General features: G+C 45.6%; 1 protein-coding gene across 7 annotated transcripts in view; it reads right to left on the bottom strand.

Annotated features, from left to right (window-relative positions):
• Positions 1-15,417, bottom strand: part of CUEDC1 (CUE domain containing 1) — a 57,380-nt gene that overhangs the window by 25,395 nt on the left and 16,568 nt on the right. For 3 of the 7 annotated variants that reach the window (XM_081173134.1, XM_081173131.1, XM_081173138.1), the window contains exons 1-2: positions 13,733-13,864; positions 8,363-8,487 (exon numbers count right to left, since the gene is read on the bottom strand). The gene's annotated coding sequence lies outside the window, so the exon portion shown is untranslated. Of the gene's footprint in view, positions 1-8,362; positions 8,488-13,732; positions 13,872-15,417 lie in introns of those variants that run through there. The other 4 variants (XM_081173133.1, XM_081173132.1, XM_081173136.1 and 1 more) reach the window with 2 other exon arrangements.

Raw genomic sequence — 15,417 nt, forward strand, 5'->3', positions numbered from 1 at the left:
GACTCCACCAGGCAAGGCCTCCTTCCACCTGCCTTGCCCCATTCTCTGCTTCTCAATGTGTATTGTTTTATGTAGTGTTTTATGTACTGTGGCTTGCCGTTGTTTTATTGATTATGGCTTAGATATTATTGTAACTGTTGAGTGGATTTCTGTTTAGCTTTTATATGTTGATATTATTATTTTATACTATTCTAATGATTGTTGAATGATACTTTTTTGAAGGAGGTTGCCTATTTTAAAGTTATGTTTTATTATCACATTTTTTGTATTGCATTAGATTGTTATAAGACGTACATTTTTTGTTTCTTCAGCTTGTAAACCGCCTTGAGTATTGTAAGATAGAAATTAAAAATGATGATGATGATGAATTCATCCCTCTTTGCAGGGAACTCTGGGAATTGTAGCTCTGTGAGGGGAACATGGGTCTCCACACAACTCTCAGCACCTGTCTCCCAGGATGCTTTGGGGAAAGCCATGACAGTTTAAAGAGGTATGAGAGTGTGGTTGGTGTGGATGTGGCCTTGTGCCAGCATGGATGTATTTGCCAATGGGTACACTAAAAAGAAGATGCATGCACGCCACACATGCCCTCCCAGACATAACCCCTCGAGACTCTGGAGCAGCAGCTGAATTCTGAGGAAGGGCATCGCTACAAGCAGTTCACACCAGCAAAAAGTTGACAAGACGTTCCCTCTGAAAGGCAAAACTGGGTCACACATCCATGGCACACATTTGGCTCCCTGTCCTTTGCGTCATCGTACAGTGGACCTGGGCAGGCCTGTGTGAGTTGTGCGGATTCCTGACAGCTGATCTTCGTATGTGGGAGTCCAAAGCATTTAATACCACGTCGGCTCAGACCTCGAACACCTGTCTTTGGTTTGCAGAGGTGGCAGAGGCCGGTCGTGGAAACTCCCCTCTGTCCTCCTTACCAGGGCTGGGAGCATAATCCCCCACACACAGTGAGCAGAAGGCTGCAAAACCGAACCTCCTAAGCCTACCAAGCTCAGTGTTGTACCAAAGAGCCTCTCCTTAGAACTGTCAATCTCAGCGTCTCTCCGTTTCTTATTTTTCCAGTCTTCAGTTCTCCACATCTGCATATAAGTTTCCAATTTATTTTTATTTTATTTTTTTGTTGAAAAAATTAAAGGTCTCATCCATCAGCATCTTAGTGCGAATTTCTCCTAATAGGCACATGTTTGCAAAACAGTTTCGCCTAATATCATGTATTTTCACCAATATACGCATTCTGTACGCATTCCTTAGCTGGAGAACTGAATTGCAAAATTTAAACATGAGCCCATTTTGAAGAATGACCGTGTTTCAGTTCAGGTACTGTACACAGGGGGACTGTGAATTAGGTAGGTTTGCCTTTAAATGCAAACTGGATCTAATTTATCCCCCATCCCTAGAAGTGCTGCTATATGACATAAGACCGGAAAGGGTAAGACGCTGTTTAATGACTTGCTGAAGTAGCTTTGTGTTCACCTTCAGAATCAAAGAAGGTTGCAGGAGGTTGGACTAGATGGCCCTTGGAGTTCCTTCCAACTCTACAATTCTATGATTCTAAGATAGAAGACCTAACCATGAAGCTCTTTGAGTGACCTTGGGCCAGCCACTCACTTTCAGTGAGAAGGGCAAAACCATATATGTCACAAGCAGAGGCCCAAATTCTTGCTCACCACACTGAGGGTGTCATTACTATGAAGGCCAGACCTTGCTTACAAGGGTCCTGGTGGCAACATATCAAACCAACACCTGCTTGGCCTCTCTCCCTCCATTTCAAAACAGTCTCGAGTCTGAGAGCCACCATTTAAATTACCCACAATGCAACTGAAGGACTATTGCTCTGGGGCATTGTGGCAAATTAAAATGGCAGCTCCTGGTTATCCGGCGCCAGTTCAGAGCATCGCTGCCGTGGCATCAAAACATGGGGAAGGAGGAGGAGAGTGCTGGCCTCTAACTCTGATAAAATAAAAGCACCTGAGTGATCCCTTGTTAATGCCGTTCAGCCATATATTAAGCTGCAGAGACTAAGCTAGTTGTCGGGGGGCAGGGACACAAAGCAATCAGGAGGAAATGAAATGGGCAAGCCCTCTGGGGACAACCAGGCACACAAGCACACACACACACACACACACACACACACACTTTTCCAACAAGAATTGATCCTCCAAGACTCCACAGCAGAGTAAAAGCTCCATCAGGAAATGCAGAACCAATGGCAAATTGTAGAGTTTGTCTGTATTCCTCAAAGTGGGGGAAAGAAGCTGAGAGAACAAATGAACAAACTGATACCAACCACAGCAATGGAAAGAATGGGCATACAAAGAGGATCAGGGGATCTAGAAAATGACATGGTTTTACTAGCCTCCTACAGTTAGTCACCAGGCAGCACTTTTGCTGGAGCAACTGTGGGAAGGAAAGCGGCTCTCTGTTCCTACGGCTGCTCTGGGTTACCTGCCACACAGGGAAAACAGTGTCTCCTCCTTGGGGTCCAGGGTCCAAGACTAGTCAGGGATTTGAACCTGTGTCTCTCCATTCCTGGAGAATGTGGGCGTCTTCCCCCCTCACCACTAGCTGAGCATCTGTCTTGCCACCTTATTTGCTCAACTCTCAAGCCACAATGTAAATTTATGTCTTAAAAAAAGCAATACTTCAATGCTACGAAAGCAAGGACCCAAACAACCACATCTGGCTTTCAGAAAACTGTGTTGGGGGGCATTGACCCTCTCTAGAACAGCTTCTAAAAATATCTGAAGTCTGGGGGGGTCCCCCTCCCCCTTTGTATCTTGTGACTAATGTGTTGCTGATCCATACTGGAATTCCAGCCTCCTATACTTCTAAATTAAGAAATTAATTGAGAAAAGTAGAGGGACTTAATTGAAAAGTGCCATGCCTCGCAGGCTTGCTCTCTCTATACATTGCATGGGAAAGTAATCTGACCTCAGTAGGATGACATTCTTGAAATAGCTGAGGGAATTCAAACATGAAATAAGATTTACAAGAAGGGAGGACAGTGAGAATGTGAAGGCAATACTCAGTGCTTTGTAACACAGAAATTGGGGTGCGGGTAACTCAAAGTCTGCTTCAGTAACACAAAGCTGGCATAAGACAGGATTATCACACACCAACACCGAACCAGTTAGCTGACAGAGGGGGGGGGGGAGCTGAATCCTCTTCAATTTGGGTGCATGAGGGGGTACCATGCACAGAACTCCCTCACACACCCAAATCTGAAGAAAGCAGGACTGACAGGTCCAACAGGTGAAGAGTCGAACGTCTACTCATGTGCGCCATCTGCCCCCACCTCCCCGAGTGTCAATCATCTACTATCATTATGACATCAGATGATTGACAGGTTGGTGGGCCTACCCCTTGCCAAAGTTGGCCCATTCAGTGGGGAGGGAAGTAACAATTTGGAGCATCAGGGGTTCATCAACCCTGCTTCTGTTGTCTACACCCTTCTAACCTCTAGGTTAGATCACTGCAATTCATTATATGTAGGTCTGCCTTTGAAGACAGTTTGGCAGCTGCAGTCAAACTGCAGACCAACAGAAGATGGTCTGAGCACATAATACCAATTCAGGCTTGACCGCACTAGTGTCCACTTAGTTTTCTGGGCTCAGTTCAAGTTTTGACCTACAAAGCCTTAAGCAGCTCAAGACCCAATACTGCAAGGACCGCCTCTTTCCGCATGAACCAACCCGGATCCCCATTAGTCACCAGATGGCCTTCTCTTCCATTTCCCCTCCAAGGGAGTATAGAGGGTGTCAACAGAAGAACGGACCTACTCAGTAGTGGCCCCCTGCTTATGGAATGTTCTCCCCAGCGAGACACACTTGGCGCCATCATTACCTGTATCTGGACGCCAGGCAAGAACATTTCTTTTCCACCAGGCCTTTGACCTCCTCCTTCAGTGAGCAGAATGTCTTAGTCCTGCCTCTTTATAAATGTGAATGCATTTTAGCTTTTACTCCGTTTTACCTTTACGTTGGTTTTAGTGTATGTTTGTAAGTCGCTTTGAATTAAGTTTAGTAAACAAAGTGGCAGGTAATTTCAATAAATAATAATAAGGATTTTTTTAAAGGTGCCAGAACGCCATACTGAAGTGTAGCAACAGGAAAAAACCCACTGGCACTAATACACATACAATTTAAAGGAGGCAAACATTTAGCCAATCCATCCAATTGATTAATTAAAAGCATCCTGATTGACTAAATGTCTGCACCTTATTCACAGGGCAATGACTGTGGGATTTTAAAAAACAAACAAAACACCATCCTGTGTAATGATTTTAATGCAAGAACCTACAAAACAGGTTCAAAACTGCAGTTGCCCAGGGATGGATGAGGTGGGGAACAAAACAGCGAGATGGGAAGGGTTGGAATGTGAGGAACTGGCTTTCATGTTGTTCTAAGTATGGGTACTTTACTTACTCATCAAAATGAGCCTTTGCTATAGTTTTGCCTGCTAAGCGTAACAGGTAGGCAGCTACCTAACGGAAGCATCTCCCCATACCTTGATGGCCTTGGAATCTCTCCCCCTGGCCTTTGGAATGAGACATCCATCAGGGCGTTTTCACCTGCGGTGCATCTACAAACACTTATATCTGGACACAGAGCTGGGAGTTTAGCTGAGCCAGAAGCAGCCTAAGCCATGAAGCGCAGGGGAAGAGGGAGGGGCACTGTTGCTCTCTGAGAAACCAACAACGCAGAAACAACCATTTTCCTGCCTGTTTTGCAGAGCCTTCCAATAAGTGGCACAGCACAAGCTTTGCATGCAAAAGGTCCTCGGTTCAATTCCCCAGCTGCGAAAGACTCCTGTCTGAAACCCTGGAGGGCTGCTCTGATGACAATACGGAGCCAGATGGAGCAATGGTCTGACTAGGAATAAGGCAGCTTCCTATGTTCCCCCAGGATACAATAAATCATCAGAGCTCTCTTGTACAAAAGGAAACAGGACCCTGTAGCTCTGACTGTGGAATTTCTCACAAATCATAAAGGCAATGCGTTTAGCTATTTATACAGTGCCGCCCCTGTACATTGGAGGGGGCCTGACTTATCAATGGGCCTGTTCCTCATGGCGGTGGTCCTTCGAGGATCCAAGAGCTTTGGGTTGTCCTCAGCCAGCAGCAGTTCACGGGGAGGGGAGGTGGGTTGCAGTATACTGTGCAATTAAAACCGCCACTTCTTAATCACACCGGTGGGTCAATTGCTGCTCAGAACCCCCCAGGCTCTACACCACAAAGTTATCCCACAGAGTGCAAAAGGGAACCGTGCCTTTGACATCTCTCTCTCCTTCCCAAGGCCTCCACAGAAGACCTTAAAAGGCAGGAGGGGTGTGTGTGTGTGTGTGTGTGTGTGTGTGTGTGTGTGAAAAGAGAAATAAACTATTATTGATTTGCCGAAGGCGAGGCAAAAGCAGAAAGACTGCATGTGTTTCTATGGAAACAGAATGTGTGCAGTTTGAAAAGAATTGGGGAGGGGGAGAGAGAAAACCCTCTCATTTATGGGCACTGTAAATTATTTAAGCAGGACAGGGCTCTGTCCATTAAGGTCTAAGGGGAAAGATTTAAAGCTATTCATTATGCAGAGAGACACAACCTGCTTAATTCAGACCCACCAGCCTAATGCTTGGGAAGCAGAAGGCAAGTCATTTAGGTCTTACATTATTGGCTTAACAAAATAAATAATAATAATAATAATAATAATAATAATAATAATGCCCTGCTTGCAAAAATAACTGCAGAATTAAACAGTAAGCACACAATATGGAAAACCACATTAAAAAACCACACCAGCGTAATAATAATACAAGAGTGCACATGAATACTCATTTTCTATTGCCACGAGTAAAGCTGGGTCCTTCTGCACTTAATAAGGCAATAATGTGAAACAAAGTGCTGGGGGAGGAGCCAGAAATGGGGTGGAGCTTGAGGCAAAGAATCCAAAATGGCACCTTCCACTTGGTGGCAAAGATTTAATAACCAAAGGGTGGTATCCAATTAGAGCTACTCACCCACCAAAACGAGTAGACATGGCTAAGGCCCCATCTGCACTGTACATTTAAAAATGTATTATACTAGGCCCAGTGAGGGGTGTAGTTAGGGACGGGGGCGTGACCTGGAAGGAGGCCTAAGGGCCCGATAGAGAATACTGGATGGTCACATCTGGCCCTGAAACTCAGGTTGCCCATCCCTGACAACATGAAGCTAGCCTCACTCCTCTTTTGACAGACAGAAAATGTGCAGCTAATTTGTAAAGATAAGTGCTGGGGCTCACATCCATGTTGAATTCCCTCTCCCTCTCTCTCTCTCCCGAAAACCCCTCTCCCAAATAAAAACGTCAGATACATGGAGGGCAGCTTTGGCAGGAACAATGGAAAGGAACTCCACACATTATTACATCACACATTCCAAGTCACAGCAACTCTTAACGCTAGAATTGAACCCTGGCTCATATTTCATGACAATAGATAAGGTTTGGGGGCTTAGTCGGCATTGCCAAGAGTGAATCAGGTCTTCAAAAGAAGCGTATGGAACAAACAATCCTCCTACTGTCTTGCAAATAGAAATGGCTCATAGTGGGGGTGTTTTTAAAAGAAAAAGGGTTTATCCCATACATCTGGGTTTGGTTTATTTCCTGGAGAGACAGCCAACATATAAAGCTATTACAGCAGTTATAGTCCCATTTTTGGGTAGCATGCAGCTCTTAAGAGAAAAGGCAAGGATCTATAGAAGAAGACAGTTCTAAGAGGTTCCTTTTTCCTCCTTTCAGCATTCCTCATTGAGCAGACCGTCCATGTTCCCCAGCAGAGCCGACTGGCCAAACTAAGCTGGTTTTACAGAGTCAAGCCCCATCTTCTAATAAGCTCCAAATTTCCCATCTTCGCTCCCCCCACCCCCACACTGATCATCAAGGCCGAGAGCACACAGCTTTAAAAACTGTCAAAGAGAAAGAAAACAAACAAAAGAAGAAGAGTGAATTTAAAGATCCCGTTTCTCTAGGCGTAGGAAATCTGACAACCTCCTATTGATCTTCTCTTGTTGACAAATGCACCCATGTTGAGATATTATAGGAAGCCAGCCTGTATCGTAATTGCTGCTCCGTGGCAAACCTCCACGATCTCCAACTGTTGCTGCTTGACAGGTACAAGCGTCGGCTTCCTCACCCTGTGCAACAGCTGCTAGAGCCCAGCAAATGCTGGAGAATCCTGTCCAACTGCACCTATGTGGCAGGTTGCCCCACCAGCAATCTTGTTCCATTGGTGGACCAATTCATCCTTGCTGGAAGGAGAAATCACAGAGAGACGGGTATCCAAAACACCAGGCAAAGATGCAGCCAGTTAACTTGACTAGGACTAGGTTAAGCCAGGATGCTTTCTCGGTGCTTTTTTTTCCTCCAGGGGGAAGGAGGGACACAGGGGTACGTATATCCCTAAACATTTTGTGAATCTTTGTACTTTTGTCCATTTACTGTATTTATTTCCCCCATTTTGAACTATAAAATGGTGATTTTCTTGAGTCAAAATGGGAGTACCCCTAAACGTTTTTTCAAGGAAAAGAACCCATTGTGCTTTCTTATAGGCGGTCTCCTAACCCAGGCACAGGCAAACTTGGCCATTCAGATGCTTTGGGACTACAATTCCCATCATCCCTGACCACTGGTCCTGTTAGCTAGGGATGATGGGAGTTGTAGTCCCAAAACATCTGGAGGGCGGAGTTTGCCTATGCCTGTCCTAACCACTCTGGTTGCTGTTGTTTTTATTTTGATTATGTATTTTGTGGTTTTATATTCTAATTTTATCCTTGGAACTGCCCTGAGACCTGTAGGTATAGAGCAGTATATAAATGCAATAACTACTACTACTAATAATAATAATAACAATAACAATAATAAAGTAGCCCAGAGTTGCTGGGGAAACCCAGTCGGATGGGCAGGGTACAGATAAATAATAATAATTTTTTATTATCATTATTATCATCATCATCATTTACTATTACAGTTTCCAGGATTCTTTGGTGGAAGCCCTGACTGTCTAAAGCGGTACGATCCTGCTTTAGATGTGTGGTGCAGATGTGGTCCTAGAATCCTGGTGGCAGATCACACCACAAGTGAGAGGTAGCCAGAAATCCCATTTTCCTCTCCCAACAAGTAAATCATAAGCCTGCAGATTGGGGCACTGTGGATTTTTCATTAATTTCCTACGTAAAGCACCAAGTCCTTGGCATTTTAAGAAAAATATTAGCAAGTGACGATGACACTAGGGGCCCCTCAGGCCCACGCTGATTTGTTGGCATAACCAGATCATCGTTTGGGGGTGGGGAAAGAATAGGGATTATAAATATTGATGAGGCAATTACCTTCAATTAGCACTGGCTGGCTGGCACCCCTTAGGAATCTACTTGGAATGATGCCCGCTTCCTGCTTGTTGACTGCTTTCCGCTCAAGCTGGAGTGTGAAGGCCCATTCTTCAGACACAGCAGCCCTGAAACAGAGAATATCCTTTTTAAAAAGTGGAGGTTCCAAGGATTGGGGACCTGGGACATTCGGCATGTGTTCTGCCGCTGAAGCTATAGCCTGTCCTGATGTGTGCTGGAAGCACTGTGCAAATAACTTAACGGCAGTAACAATACGATTGCACACGCATCTAAACATGGAACATTTCCAGATATGGATTGTGCAGCTTCCTTTCAAGCAATGAAACAAGGAAATGCTACACATTAGGAGCTTTAGATTTCTGGGTCTTTTCTCAAGGTACCGCATAACCCTCTGAAATACAATGGGACAAAATTGGGCTTAACATTAAGCAATAAATGCACCCATAAAATGAGCAAACCCATTGCCAGGTGTTGGGGCGAGGGATCGTTAAACGCCGACCAGAAAAACACAAAAGGGCTTCCTATTTCTGCACATTAAAGCTATTTCTGCACAAGAAGACGTCACAAACGGTGTTGGTTTCTCATCGCCCCTTAGTTATTCACCACCTCCTCAAATATTAATGTTTGCAGACTGTCAGCGTTCGATATGTGCCAGGAAAACCGGTTCCCCAGAGTTGGAAACTAACGCTGTGTCCCCATCCTTGGTCTGCTTGTGGTAACTGGGACTAGGCCTCAGTCCTTGTAATGCAAAGGAGCCGCCTCACGGAGCAAAAAATATCTATCTTCTCAGAGTCATAGAGCTGTACAACAAAAGCAGAACCCAGAAGATTTTGCAGGCCTTGCCCACAACACGCTGCTCCCAGAGTGAAGAGCATGGGTAGGCAAACTAAGGCCCGGGGGCCAGATCCGGCCCAAGCGCCTTCTAAATCCGGCCCGCGGACGGTCCAGGAATCAGCGTGTTTTTACATGAGTAGAATGTGTCCGTTTACAGAGGACCTTTGGGTTACAATACCTTCAGGTAACGTAACTTTCGGGGTGCAAACGTAGCAAACCCGTAAGTGTATACAATGGTACCTCTGGATGCGAATGGGATCTGTTCCGGAGCCCGGTTCGCATCCTGAAGCGAATGCAACCCGCGTCTGCGCGTGCGCAGGTCGCAATTTGCTGTTTCCACGCATGCGCGACGTCATTTAGTGCGTCTGCGCATGCGTGAGTGGCGAAACCCGGAAGTAACACGCTCCGTTACTTCTGGGTCGCTGTGGAGCGCAACCCGAAAAGGCTTAACCTGAAGCGACTTCAACCCAAGGTATGACTGTGGGTTTCGCCACATGCACACAAGCGCTATATTGTGCCACACACATGCAGAGAAGCGGTGCCTCATGTTGCGGACTTTTCGGGGTACGTAAGGACCCCGGGAATGAATTAAGTTCGTATCCGGAGGGTCCACTGTATTTAAAATGCATCTCTAGGTTATTTGTGGGGCATAGGAATTCGTTCATTTATTTTTTTTCAAAAATATAGTCCGGCCCCCCACAAGGTCTGAGGGGCAGTGGACCGGCCCACGGCTGAAAAAGTTTTCTGACCCCTGGTGAAGAGCATTCTCTGAGGCCAGGGCTTTATAGGAGCTCGACACTCAAATAATGGAAATAATGTTGCTAAGGTAGCTGAGCACTGACAACCAGGTAACCGCTGGTTCAGAGGACCACCCTCAGCACCATAGAATGATACGTTTTGCACGACTGTAGCTGAGGTCCATAGAGCACAAATTTAAACAACCTGGTGGAGGTGGAGGACTGGGAAGCAATATGAATACCAGTTGCTAGGAATTACAGGCAAGGAAAGTGCTATTACGCTCAAATTATGTTTGCGGGCTTCCCATTGGGGGAAATATTTGGGGACTGTGAGAATAGGACGGTGGACTAGATGAGGCATTGGCTTGATCTTATGTTCTTATAGCTCCTATTGGAAGAATGGGCCAATAATCTGAAGTACTGGGGAGGATTTTCGTCCTCTGGTTGTCAGCAACTACTGAACCGCCCCCGCCCTCCCCGCCCCACAACACACATTTTCCCCCCTTCTTAATTTTGTGCATGAAAGATGCAGCCAACCCAGACTCGGAGCCTGCAGCCCTATATCCAGCCCGTCAAGAGTAATCTCTGTTCTCCATTTTTACTGGATAAATATCTTAATCTAAAACCAGCTTGGCTAAAGAAAACAGCTTGTCATATGAGGAACATTTAAGAAAAATCTTCAAGGGGCGAGGAAGAGACATTTGTGCCTTTTCTTGGTGCATTAATGTCACACACACACACACACACACACACACACACACACGGATACTAAATGACTTCATCTCTGACCTTACATTGTATATATGTTTTTGAAATACACAGGAAAGCAAGCCCAGATTATCCTGATGCACCAAAAAGGGATTAACACACATACACAAAATCAATAGCGGGTTCAGAATAAATGGATGGAATCTATTCTGAATTCCTGCCAACTATCAACTTTCTTGCTTTAAAGTCAAGTGCCTAGTCCTCCTGGTTATGAGGACTGAATGACGTTTTGGCCTCTTGTAGCAACTGCAACGTGCTGTGATAGATGCTGTATGTTTTTTATATGTATCTTTATAGCTTCCTTTATTACATTGTATTACAATTTGCATTTCACACATTTCAAATTGCAATAGAATAAAATACAGTTCAAGAAATAAAAGCAGCAATGCAAATACAAAAACCAATATATTGAAGGTGGGTTTGCCAGAGACTACCTCAATGAAGCTTGCAAACCACTGGCGGTCCATAGAGCTGTTCAAAAATCCCTGATCTATAGGAGCTGAGAGACTCCTGGCTGTTCTGCCGCAACACTGATTGAAAACAACCACTTCCTTTTCTGCAGGAGGTCCTGGTGTTTTGTGAGAGAGCCTCCACACCCTATCTGGGTGGTTATCCTTCCTCCATATTTGGGCTACTGCCCCAACTCTGGCTGCTTTTAGTAACCTGCAGGTGTAGGAAGGCTTTGGTTTCCCCAGTGTTGCTAACCAACAACTCCCTTCATGCTTGCCCACTGCCCATGCTTGCAGGGGCTGATGTGAGTTGTAGTTCAGCAACATCTGGCAGGCCAAAGGTTCGTCACAGCTGCCCTACAGCAGGACTGCCATTCGTCTGGGTTTTCCCAGACATATCCAGAATTCATCCATCAGAAAAAAGCATCCAGGCGGAATTCCCAATATCGCTAGAACTGTCCAGGAAAACCTGGATGTATGGCAACCCATGCCAAAAGTTTTGTTTTTTTTTGTCCAGTTTCCTTAAAAAAAATAGGTCAAAAACTTCATTTTGGGGGGAGATTTTGCAAAATACTTTATTATAATTACCTGAGCTCAACAACTTTGCCAAAAAAACCAACAACTTTTGTGTCCAGATTTTCACTTTTTAAAATATGGCAACCCTACTCTACAGCTAAGTGAAAAGAAAGATGTTTTGCCTCTGGGAACCTTGTACTGACCATGAGTCAGACCATTGGGTCCATAAAGCTCAGTACTGCCTACACAGACCGGCAGCAGCTCCTGGGGATTTCAGATGGGGGTTCTTTCTTAGTCTTACCTGGAGATAAAGGGCATTGAACCTGGGACCTTCTGCATACAAGGTGGAAGCTCTTCCTCTGAGCTACGGCCCTTCGTGCTCCCGTTCTTCCATCATGCATTGCCACACACACACCCAAAAAATAAACCAACAGGATTCCGCAATATTGCAAATATGTGGCTTGGAAGAAAATGCAAATGGTGTGCCCTAATGACAAGGACCTGGGAGAGCAGGGTTTGAATCCCTACTCTGCCATGAAGCTGGTGGTATATAAGTGTAATTAATAAATAAAATGCAGAATACAAGTTTTCCAGAATTACAGATTTTAAGAATATGGTTGGGAACAGGATTCTACCGCACTTCCTATGGCAAAAATCACGGCATATCATCTAGAAGGAGCTATCTTTTTCACGACCTGCGATGAGACAGCCATCGCCCCGTTTGCCTCACAGAGGAGGACATGCAAATATTTAAAGGTGATGCTCTAAATAAGCCATTGAGGGTTGCGAAAGGGAGTGTTCAGGCTTTTCTTCAGAACCACACCTGATAATGAGTTCTGTGTAACACAAACGCCTACATCCTGCTCCCTCCGCTGAACAAATAAATAAAGTCAATAAAAGATCATCTTACCTAGAGTGCATTGCATGTGCCCATAAAGGCGAGTGGGAATCCCTGCATTTCTCAGATGGAGGAGGCTAGGTCATTGACTAAGCCATATGCAAATGAGGCAGAGGGGATTAAAAAGGGAATCATACCAGCTGTCTGCAAAAGAACCATTAATTAAAGGGGCAGCGCTGATACATGCTTGAATTAAAGCTCTGAAGACAACAGAAGGGATATATTCCAGGTCGGGGAGGCGGGCCCATTGCAGAAAATGGGGCACTGCTCCACCAACCTCATTCTGCCCTCAACCCCCAACACTGCCTCTGTACTTGCAAGCAGTCCAGGTGCTGCCACTGCCTGTCAGCGTCCTCCTCCTAAGTTTCCATCTTACCCACGTATAACTTAGCAGGGAGGAGGTGAGGAGAGAAAATTCACTGGCTCTACCTGCCATTAGCGCTGTCTCCACCTACTGCTTGGGCTCCCTGCCTTCTGACCCACCCGTCCCAATGGGCACTAGGAATGCAGGGGTGGGTGGGGGGAGATTAAATTCAGTTTGCATTTAAAGGCAAACATACCTAATTCATGCTTTCCAAAACACTATGCAAACCGAAACACAGGCATCTTCCAAATTCGCACTTCTCTGAACGTGACAATGCAGTTCTCCAGCCAAGTAATGTGTGCAAAAATGCATGTACTGAGTAAAGTGTATATAAAAATATGTAATTCGTGAAAACAATGAGCCAAAAAAACTTGTATAGTGGGGAACTGCTTTGCAAAAAACAAAACTAGGCAAAACTGCAGACAAATGTGTGCATCAGGCGAAATTCACATTAAAATGCTGATTTTTTTTTTATAAAAAGAGGCCTTCTGAAAACTAATCACAAATTATGTGGAAATGTGGAGAACTGAATGTAAGTATCAGAGAGAAACCAGAACTGACAGATCAGCCCATTCCCAGCATTCAGAATAACATTCGTCATAAAATACTACCTAGTGTGTAGCACAGTGGTGGCCAAACTTGGTCCTCCAGCTGTTTTTGGGCTACAACTCCCATCATCCCTAGCTTCTCACTCCAAGGGGTGGCGGTGATTGGACTGGACACTTTTGGAATACACCCAATTGTAAGGAACATGTAACGGATTGTACAGCTGACCCAAAGACCTACCTTCTCTGATCACACAGGACAAACAGTGGGCTAAGCTTCTTATCGAGCCCACACCAGATACCAAATGGCAGAACCTCTCCAGCCTCAGCTGCTGGATCTGGTCTTCTTAAGAGCACTTTCAAGATAAGACAACACCTGGTCTCCAAACTAGGTAAACAGACAGCTGCTAGGAGACCAGTGTGATGAAAGAGAATTCCACCAGATTCCTCTGAGCCATCCCTCCAGGATGATAGCTCACCTTTCTTCCATGGATCTCCATGACCCCATCTTATCTTCACAACAACCCTGTGAGGGACTTTTAGACTAAATCCCAAGGTCAGCTTCATGGCTGAGTGGGGATTTGAACGCTGGTCTCCTAGGTTCTTATCCAACCATTACACCCCACTATACTGGTGTCTATTGGTCGAAACCTCTGACTTTTGCTGGAATATAGTCTGCTTAGCTGGGGGAAAGAGCCGCTGTCAGAGACGAGTTACAGCTGTCTTAGACGAGGTAAAGAACACTGCAAGAATTTGAGTGGAAAATAGAGAGTCTCCTAAACCACCTTCCATATTGCGTTGGAGGTGCTCCCAAACCCTCCACAACAGATCCTTGCAGGATCCTAAAATCTGCACTGCCTTGCAGGATACCTTCAGGAGATGAAAAGGCTAAGGAGTAAGCCAGGGTCACCATATTTCAAAAATCCGGACAGAAAAGATTCACGGAGAACAAAACTATCAATGGCTTGCAGCCACGACAGCTAATTTCTGCCTTGGAGGCAATATGCCCAGTATGCGTCTGGATGCCAGTTGCAGGAGTCGAAGGAGCAGAGAGTGCTGTTAGGCTCAAATACTGCTTGTGGGCTTCCCTTTCTACTTGGGCACTGTGAGAACAGGATGCTGGACTAGAGGTAGCCACGGGCCTCATCCAGCAAGACTCGTGTTTGAATTTGTCTGAAAAAAACAGCTAGCTTTGGGAAATGGTGAGGAATTGTTAAACACACACACACCACAATCCTGCATGTCGGGATGATCATAGTACAATGGTACCTCCATTTACAAACTTAATTCGTTCCGGAGGTCTGTTCTTTAGCCGACAGCGTTCTTAAACCAAGGCGTGCTTTTGCTAATGAGGGCTCCCGACGCCAGTACCCTTCTCCCGTTCAGATTCTGTTCGTCTTCCGGGGCAAAGTTTGCTAGCCGGAACACCTACTTCCGGTTTTGCAGAATTCGTTCCCTGAATTGTTCGTTAACAGGACTGTTCTTAGACAGAGGTATATGGGATGCAGGTGGTGCTGTGGGTTAAACCACAGAGCCTAGGACTTGCCGATCAGAAGGTCGGCGGTTCGAATCCCCACGACGGGGTGAGCTCCCGTTGCTCGGTCCCTGCTCCTGCCAACCTAGCAGTTCGAAAGCATGTCAAAGTGCAAGTAGATAAATAGGTACCGCTCCAGCGGGAAGGTAAACGGCGTTTCCGTGTGCTGTTCTGGTTTGCCAGAAGCAGCTTAGTCATGCTGGCCACATGACCCGGAAGCCGTAAGCCGGCTCCCTCGGCCAGTAAAGCAAGATGAGCGCCACAACCCCAGAGTCAGCCACGACTGGACCTAATGGTCAGGGTTCCCTTTACCTTTACCTTACCACTGTATATAGAACATTCAGAAATTCAGGGTTTAATATCTGCAAGGCAATGGGGGCAGGGGGAGTAGT

Source organism: Podarcis bocagei (genome assembly GCF_964188305.1).
Source record: "Podarcis bocagei genome assembly, chromosome: 15".
In the NCBI taxonomy this organism is placed as follows: Eukaryota; Metazoa; Chordata; class Lepidosauria; order Squamata; family Lacertidae; genus Podarcis; species Podarcis bocagei.